Here is an 8,602-nt window from a genome sequence, read left to right on the forward strand (position 1 = left end):
GATGCAGGATCAAGTAGCTCCATGGGTAGGGTGTTTGATTAGAATTCAACAGGTTATAGGTTTGAATCCTGGGTATGATAGTTTGAGGTGTTATTTAATAAAGCATGTTTATATATTAGTCACACATGGCTTACTTGTACAAATGGCATGTCACCAGTTAGTGCTGACTGCTGATATGCCATTTGCACTAAAACAAATTAAAATGGTAAAAGTTATTGTACTTTAAGTAAAAATAAAAGCTAAAATATCAATCCCAGTTTTGGATTACTTTAATGAACAAAAAAAAAATGCATATAGCAAAGGATAGTTTCAATCTGCCTACCTCTGGGTTATGGACCCAGCATGCTTCCATTACAGTACTCTGCTGCACATGTAAGTGCAAGAGATCCTGAAGCACTCACTCATCATGGGAAAGTACCAATGTGTTTCTTCATTGGTTGATGGAAGAAACATCTTACAAAAACTCTCCACATTATTGACTTTTTAAAATGTTTCTAGGAATCGTTCTAGATGAATGCTTATTAGCCTTTGTCAGTATGGACTTTTACAAAGTGTTACTGTGGCGCAATCAGTTACTGTGTAAGGCTATTAACCAAAAGGTTGGTGGTTCAATCCCACCCAGGGACGTAATTGACCTTGTTATCAGATTTTGGTGATCTTTATGTAGACAAGTGAAAATTTCAAACCCCCTCTTATGGTGTAGGGTACCTGGCCTTCTCTGATGTAATCAGAGTTAGATTTGATTCAGTGATTTTATAAAAACAGCTAGGAAGCACAATTTAGCAGTGGGTTGCAGAGAAAAAGAAATATGCTGGCAAAAAAATCCAATTGAGTGATTAAACAGCTTTTCATTTTCTGGCTTTATTTTTATGCTAACAAATTTGTTCTCTGAAAAGTGTCCACAAAGCCAAGTTTCTGATTAACACATTTGTAGGGATGGTTTTTAACCTATTACTAAATTAAACTTGCTTCATTGGAAAGGCAGCAAGATGCATCCTCATTTCAATATCTACTGAAATAATACAGGTTGACACCAGGAAACATTAACGCCACTGCATCCTTTGTGCTTTCTCATGTGGAAGTCTGTTTAATGTGAAAACAAGGTGATATCTAATTAGCACACAGGTAAGGAATTAAGAAAATATTTATTTAAGGGTGAAGATGTTTCTCACAAAATCGTTGCCCCAATGCATCATTGAAATTCAAGCTGGAAAGATGATTTTAATATATCACTTGTACATTTTGTATTGCTCTTCTGGTGACAATGTAGTTTGTTTTTGTCAATTACCATTTTAATAATCGGGTAAAGAAAATTAAGTGGATTTTTGAAAGAAAATAATACTGTCAATATACTATTAAAACAAATGAAAATGGTAAAAGTTATTGTACTTTAAGTAAAAATAAAAGAGCAAAAATATCAATCCCAGTTTTGGATTACTTTAATTAACAAAAAAAAAACGCATATAGCAGAGGATAGTTTCAATCTGCCTACCTCTGGGCTATGGACCCAGCATGCTTCCATTACAGTACTCTGCTGCACATGTAATTGCAAGAGATCCTGAAGCACTCACTCATCATGGGAAAGTACCAATGTGTTTCTTCATTGGTTGATGGAAGAAACATCTTACAAAAACTCTCCAGATTATTGACTATTTAAAGTTTTTCTAGGAAACGTTCTAGATGAATGCTTATTAGCCTTTGTCAGTATGTACTTTTGCAAAGTGTCGCTGTGGCGCAATCAGTTAGTGTGTACAGCTATTAACCAAAAGGTTGGTGGTTCAATCCCACCCAGGGATGTAATTGACCTTGTTATCAGATTTTGGTGATCTTTAAGTAGATAAGTCAAAATTTCAAAAACCCCTGTTATGGTGTAGGGTACCTGGCCTTCTCTGATGTAATCAGAGTTAGATTTGATTCAGTGATTTTATAAAAACAGCTAGGAAGCACAATTTAGCAGTGGTTTGCAGAGAAAAAGAAATATGCTGGCAAAAAAATCAAATTGAGTGATTAAACAGCTCTTCATTTTCTGGCTTTATTTTTATGCTAACAAATTTGTTCTCTGAAAAGTGTCCACAAAGCCAAGTATCTGATTAACATCTTTGTAGGGATGGTTTTTCACCTATTACTAAATTAAACTTGCTTCATTGGAAAGGCAGCAAGATGCATCCTCATTTCAATATCTACTGAAATAATACAGGTTGACACCAGGAAACATTAACGCCACTGCATCCTTGCTGCTTTCTCATGTGGAAGTCTGTTTAATGTGAAAACAAGGTGATATCTAATTAGCACACAGGTAAGGAATTAAGAAAATCTTTATTTAAGGGTGAAGATGTTTCTCACAAAATCGTTGCCCCAATGCATCATTGAAATTCAAGCTGGAAAGATGATTTTAATATATCACTTGTACATTTTGTATTGCTCTTCTGGTGACAATGTAGTTTGTTTTTGTCAATTACCATTTTAATAATAGGGTAAAGAAAATTAAGTGGATTTTTGAAAGAAAACAATACTGTCAATATACTATTAAAACAAATTAAAATGGTAAAAGTTATTGTACTTTAAGTAAAAATAAAAGAGCAAAAATATCAATCCCAGTTTTGGATTACTTTAATTAACAAAAAAAAAATGCATATAGCAGAGGATAGTTTCAATCTGCCTACCTCTGGGTTAAGGGGCCCAGCATGCTTCCATTGCAGTACTCTGCTGCACATGTAAGTGCAAGAGATCCTGAAGCACTCACTCATCATGGGAAAGTACCAATGCGTTTCTTCATTGGTTGATGGAAGAAACATCTTACAAAAACTCTCCAGATTATTGACTTTTTAAAGTTTTCTAGGAAACGTTCTAGATGAATGCTTATTAACCTTTGTCAGTATGTACTTTTGCAAAGTGTCTCGGTGGTGCAATCGGTTAGTGTGTTTGGTTATTAACCAAAGGGTTGGTGGTTCAATCCCACCCAGGGATGTTATTGACCTTGTCATCAGATTTTGGTGATCTTTAAGTAGACAAGTCAAAATTTCAAACCCCCTCTTATGGTGTAGGGTACCTGGCCTTCTCTGATGTAATCAGAGTTAGATTTGATTAAGTGATTTTATAAAAGAACAGCTAGGAAGCACAACTTAGCAGTGGGTTGCAGAGAAAAAGAAATACGCTTGCAGAAAAATCCAATTGAGTGATTAAACAGCTCTTCATTTTCTGGCTTTATTTTTATGCTAACTAATTTGTTCTCTGAAAAGTGTCCACAAAGCCAAGTATCTGATTAACACCTTTGTAGGGATGGTTTTTCACCTATTACTAAATTAAACTTGCTTCATTGGAAAGGCAGCAAGTGATGTCATCCAAGCAGTGGGTCAAAGTTGGCTTCAACCCTCGTCTGCTTATGAAAAGAGAAAAGGGATATGCAGGGCATGGCGGCCTTTTGCGACGCTTGGATGACCCCTAGTTTGCATTAAACACCCCCACCCTCCTTCGGTGTGGGGCTCATGTTGGCCATGCCCCAGCCCCTAAAGCATTCAAGCTGATTTCTTGCAGCAGCTGGGTACTGTAACAGCTCCAGAGCTGCTCTGTAAGGCAAGTAAAAGGGTGTGGGCCCTGCAGCACTACCTGTAGTTTGCATTGTGCATTGGAAGGCACAAAGTAAGCAGACGGGAGGAGAAGTCAGGATAGTGCACAAGGTTATAGAAGGGAGGGGCTCAAGAAAAGAGAAGTGGAAACAGACAGCATACTAGGCTGGAGAGAGACCTGAGACAAAGAGATCTGAATTATACGAGAGCCGTCCAGGGAAACACAAATTATGCAGTCAAGTTTCCCACATTTGGGGAAATCGCAAGGGGCAGCACACCCAGAGTGCAATGGGTGAGCCTTGCCCTGGGAGAAGCACCTTCATGATCATAGTATCTCACCTGGCAGGTTAGTAGGAGTTGGGCTAGAGCTGGGGAGGGTCGCTGCTCGGGCACTACCTTTCAAGTGAAGGAGATCCAACAGAGGCAGCACAAGGGAACTCTCAAAAGAAGAACAAGGCTAGAGGAAGATCTGAGACAAAGAAATCTGACTTTACCAGAGCTGACCAGAGGAAAGCACAAACACAGTCCACCACTACCACAAATAATGCAGTCGAGTTTCCCACATTTGGGGAAATCACAGGGGTCAGCATACCCAGAATGCAATGAATGAACCTCACCCTGGGAAAACAATCTTCATGACAATAGTATCTCCTATGCAAAATAAGTATGATTTGGGATAGGGCTGGGGAGGGCCGCTGCTCAGGCACATCTCTGTCAAGTAAAGGAGATTCAACTGAGGCAGCACAAGGGAACTCTCATCTGGGGACAACAACTGCAGGGAGAACACATATTTTCAGATGAACATGGGGTGGCAGAAGGCTGCCTAATACTGAAGCACCCCCAAACAACAAACCAAATGCAACAACTAGTGCAAGCATTCCTGGGGGATGGCCTGCAGCAGATGGATTTGAATATGGTGATGTCATCCAAGCAGTGGGTCAAAGTTGGCTTCAACCCTTGTCTGCATATGAAAAGAGAAAAGGAGCATGCAGGGCATGGAGGCCTTTTGTGGTGCTTGGATGACCCCTAGTTCGCATTAAGCACCCCCACCCTCCTTCGGTGTGGGGCTCATGTTGGCCATTCCCCAGCCCCTGAAGCATTCAAGCTGATTTCTTGCAGCAGCTGGGCACTGTAACAGCTCCAGAGCTGCTCTGTAAAGCAAGTAAAAGGGTGTGGGCCCTGCAGCACTACCCGTAGTTTGCATTGTGCATTGGGAGGCACAAAGTAAGCAGACGGGAGGAGAAGTCAGGATAGTGCACAAGGGTATAGAAGGGAGGGGCTCAAGAAAAAAGAAGTGGAACCAGACAGCAAACTAGGCTGGAGAGAGACCTGAGACAAAGAGATCTGAATTACATGAGAGCCGACCAGGGAAAACTCAAATTATGCAGTCAAGTTTCCCACATTTGGGGAAATCGCAGGGGCAGCACACCCAGAGTGCAATGGGTGAGCCTTGCCCTGGGAGAAGCAACTTCATGATCATAGTATCTCACCTGGCAGGTAAGTAGGAGTTGGGCTAGAGCTGGGGAGGGTCGCTGCTCGGGCACCCCCCTGTCAAGTGAAGGAGATCCAACTGAGGCAGCACAAGGGAACTCTCGAAAGAAGAACAAGGCTAGAGGAAGATCTGAGACAAAGAAATCTGAATTTTACCAGAGCTGACCAGAGGAAAGCACAAATACAGTCCCCCACTTCCACAAATAATGCAGTCGAGTTTCCCACATTTGGGGAAATCACAGGGGTCAGCATACCCAGAATGCAATGAATGAACCTAACCCTGGGAGAACAATCTTCATGACCATGGTATCTCCTATGCAAAATAAGTATGATTTGGGATAGGGCTGGGGAGGGCCGTTGCTCAGGCACATCTCTGTCAAGTAAGTTGCATTTGATTTGTTGTTTGGGGGTGCTTCAGTATTAGGCAGCCTTCTGCCCTACCATGTTCATCTGAAAATATGTGTTCTCCCTGCAGTTGTTGTCCCCAGATGAGAGTTCCCTTGTGCTGCCTCAGTTGAATCTCCTTTTGGAGAAGACCTCAATAAGATTGTAGCTGATCTGGCTACTGCTAAAACAGCTTGCCTACCTAGTATGACTCCTACCACGCAGAAGGCTAAAAGTACTTTTCTTGGCCCTTTCATCCTCCAGGTAAAGCGTACCCAAGGTCAGGCATACCCAAAGCAAGCTCATGTTTCCAGACCTGCCAAGCCCAGACTGAAGCAATCCTGGGCTGCCCATCAGCCTGCTTCCAAAACGGACAAGCCTGCCGCATGACGGTGCAGGCCTCCCTCTGGGGGATCCCAGGGTGGGGGACCCGACTTCTAGGTTTGGCAAAGAAAGGTATAATTCTAAGCTAGAGAATTCTGTTTGGAGCTCACCTTGTACTTTGTGAAGAAATAATCAGCATTGTGGCTGAGCAGATACATGTAGTGTGTGGCTGCAAACTGCATGGATCTGCTGCGTTGTAATGCTGATTCTTTTTTTTTGCAAAGTACCAATAGCTTCATATAATGTTCACAATTTTTATGCAGGATCAAATAGCTCAATAGGTAGGGTGTTTGATTAGAATTCAACAGGTTATAGGTTTGAATCCTGGGTATGGTAGTTTGAGATGTGTTATTTAATAAAGTATGTTGTTCTGACTGCCGGCATCCTATCACCTGGGATATCATACTAAATAAATGGAGTTGATCAAATTTTTTTTTTTTTTTTTAACTAGGGACAATTTCCAGATACTTCCCTTTATAACTGAGATTGCCCCCTGGAACTTCACATCAGTTGACAACTATGCATGAGTGGGCAGTGCTTGCCCTGGATCTGTCCACCCATTTATGTGCCGCCATAAAATAAAGCATGACTAACAGTTATCCTGGGCGTACACTACACAATTATCTGTCAGGCTATCTATCCAGTCTGGATGGTTGGAATGAAAATCTGGTAATGTATAGGAGCAAATGTCAATTAACCATTTGCTCCCAAACACTAGAAAAGTGGTCAAAAATGGTCATTACACAAATTGGTTAAACCCAAAATTTAACCAATTTGTTTAGGGGACCATTTTTGTCCATTTTTTAGTGTTTGAGAGTAAATCGTTGATGGTCATTTGCTCACATAGATAACCGGATTTCTATTCCAACCAGCCAGTGTTGGAGAGATGGTCTGCCAGATTACATAATGCATACCAGAGCCATAACTAGACTTTTTGGTGCCCTGTGACAGAGAATTATATGCCCTCCCCCCCATTTTTGCAATATGGACAAAAGGCGCATGCCTTGTGGGGAAGGGGCATAACAAGATTGGTCTCAGAGAAAGCACATGAGATATGAAGATATATCTAGTATACTTGACACTCAATGGTTTGTGGTATTGCAGGGGTGCCCTCCTTAAATGCATATACAGTCACACATGGCATGTTTGTGTAAATGGCATATCAGCAGTCAGCACTAACTGGTGACATGCCATTTGTACAAGTAAGCCATGTGTGACTAATATATAAACATACTTTATTAAATAACACCTCAAACTATCATACCCAGGATTCAAACCTAAAACCTGTTAAATTCTAATCAAACACCCTACCCATTGAGCTACTTGATCCTGCATCTATTCTAACCTCCAAAAACAGATTCAGTTGCATTTTCCAGCGTGTTTTGTTTGCGCCTTTGCAAATGTCTTACATCGACAAACTTATTTAGTACTATTTTGCAAATAGGGTTACATTGTCGCAACATTGTGTTCCCTAATTGCTTGATTTTTTAAATGCAAAAATTGATAAAGACACCTGATAATTGCTCTGTGGAGTCTTCTTTTGTGTCTACTTCTTATCTACATTTAATTCCCTACCTATAATCAAGGCATTTTTAAATGCTGGGTGCTGCCAGGACGTGAGGCCTACCTAGTCTTTAGATCTGAATTTGAATGTACTTGTGAACTAACTTAATTTCCTACTTCTAAATTCATTCCTAAATTCACTACTTACATTAATCCTGTAGTTGGGCATTTTGAGCCTTCAATTGTGGGCATTGTTTTGTGTCCAGACCAGCAGCTGGTGGTGTGCATTTGCTGGAAAGGCATCGAAGACCTCCGATATGCTGCATCTCCTGATGTGTGTCTGCCTCAAGTGGCTGTCAGCAAATGCATGCTAGACACCCCATTCCAAGCTGATTGTGACATCACGGAACATGCATCATAGAACAGGCATGCTAGAACATGGGTCTTCAACCTGCGACCCTCCAGCTGCTGTGGAACTACATATCCCAGCATGCCCTGCCTCAGTTTTAGCATACCTTAAAAGCAAAACTGTGGCAGGGCATGCTGGGATGTGTAGTTTCACAGCAGCTGGAGGGCCACAGGATGAAGACCCATGTGCTAGAACCAAACCGCAGGTACATTGAATGCTAGCAAGCTGAATGTTTAAATCCTTTTTGTTCCGCAGCATTCCAATGCGGAAGATTCCATGGAACCAGAGATTATTCCATTGAGAAGGACATGCTGCCTGGATGACTGCACTGTGCAAATTAAATCACGGAGCCAGTTGGCTTGTGGGTGGCTCTGGTGACTGGGTGGTTGGGTGGGCGGTGTGTCGGAGGTGGAGCACATGCAAATGAATGTGTATCATCCAGCTAGTGAGAGAGAAAACTCATGTAGGAGTGTGCCTGCTTGTCAGTGAGTTATGCACCTTGCCAGACGTCAAATCTACATGGAGCAACTGGAGGGGACAAGAGCAGGTTTGGAAAATATAGACAGAAGAGCATATATGCTGGCGCATTCTCCATGATTGTGTCAGCTTATGTTTTGGTGCACTGCACTTTCCTCCACTAAGTTTTAGCCATTTTGTTTAAACGCAAGTGTAGTTGCTTCTCGCTCTTTTGGCTGTGATATTGTATTGTGGTTGAAGAGTCTGCTGGAGGGATTGTTTTCTTCATTGGCGAGAGACTGAAGATATTCCAGGATGGAAGGCTTGGGAACACTATCCGTTTTTCAGTTGTGGAAGAGTTGAAAGACCGGATTGGACTACATTCTATAGTAAAGGGTATCTTTGTATT

At 41.5% G+C, this 8,602-nt stretch overlaps 4 non-coding genes across 4 annotated transcripts; all 4 read right to left on the reverse strand.

Moving 5' to 3' along the window:
* Window positions 1-3,758: 3,758 nt before the first annotated feature.
* Window positions 3,759-3,920, reverse strand: LOC135027754 (U1 spliceosomal RNA). The gene has a single exon (XR_010224156.1). It is a non-coding gene; the product is annotated as a U1 spliceosomal RNA (small nuclear RNA).
* A 150-nt stretch (window positions 3,921-4,070) lies between these two features.
* On the reverse strand, window positions 4,071-4,234 carry LOC135027700 (U1 spliceosomal RNA). Its single transcript, XR_010224104.1, has one exon. It is a non-coding gene; the product is annotated as a U1 spliceosomal RNA (small nuclear RNA).
* A 674-nt stretch (window positions 4,235-4,908) lies between these two features.
* On the reverse strand, window positions 4,909-5,071 carry LOC135027821 (U1 spliceosomal RNA). The gene has a single exon (XR_010224218.1). It is a non-coding gene; the product is annotated as a U1 spliceosomal RNA (small nuclear RNA).
* Window positions 5,072-5,223: 152 nt separating this feature from the next.
* Window positions 5,224-5,387, reverse strand: LOC135027943 (U1 spliceosomal RNA). The gene has a single exon (XR_010224322.1). It is a non-coding gene; the product is annotated as a U1 spliceosomal RNA (small nuclear RNA).
* Window positions 5,388-8,602: the final 3,215 nt, after the last annotated feature.

The sequence above is a fragment of the Pseudophryne corroboree genome, unplaced genomic scaffold, assembly GCF_028390025.1.
Source record: "Pseudophryne corroboree isolate aPseCor3 unplaced genomic scaffold, aPseCor3.hap2 scaffold_471, whole genome shotgun sequence".
NCBI lineage: Eukaryota > Metazoa > Chordata > Amphibia > Anura > Myobatrachidae > Pseudophryne > Pseudophryne corroboree.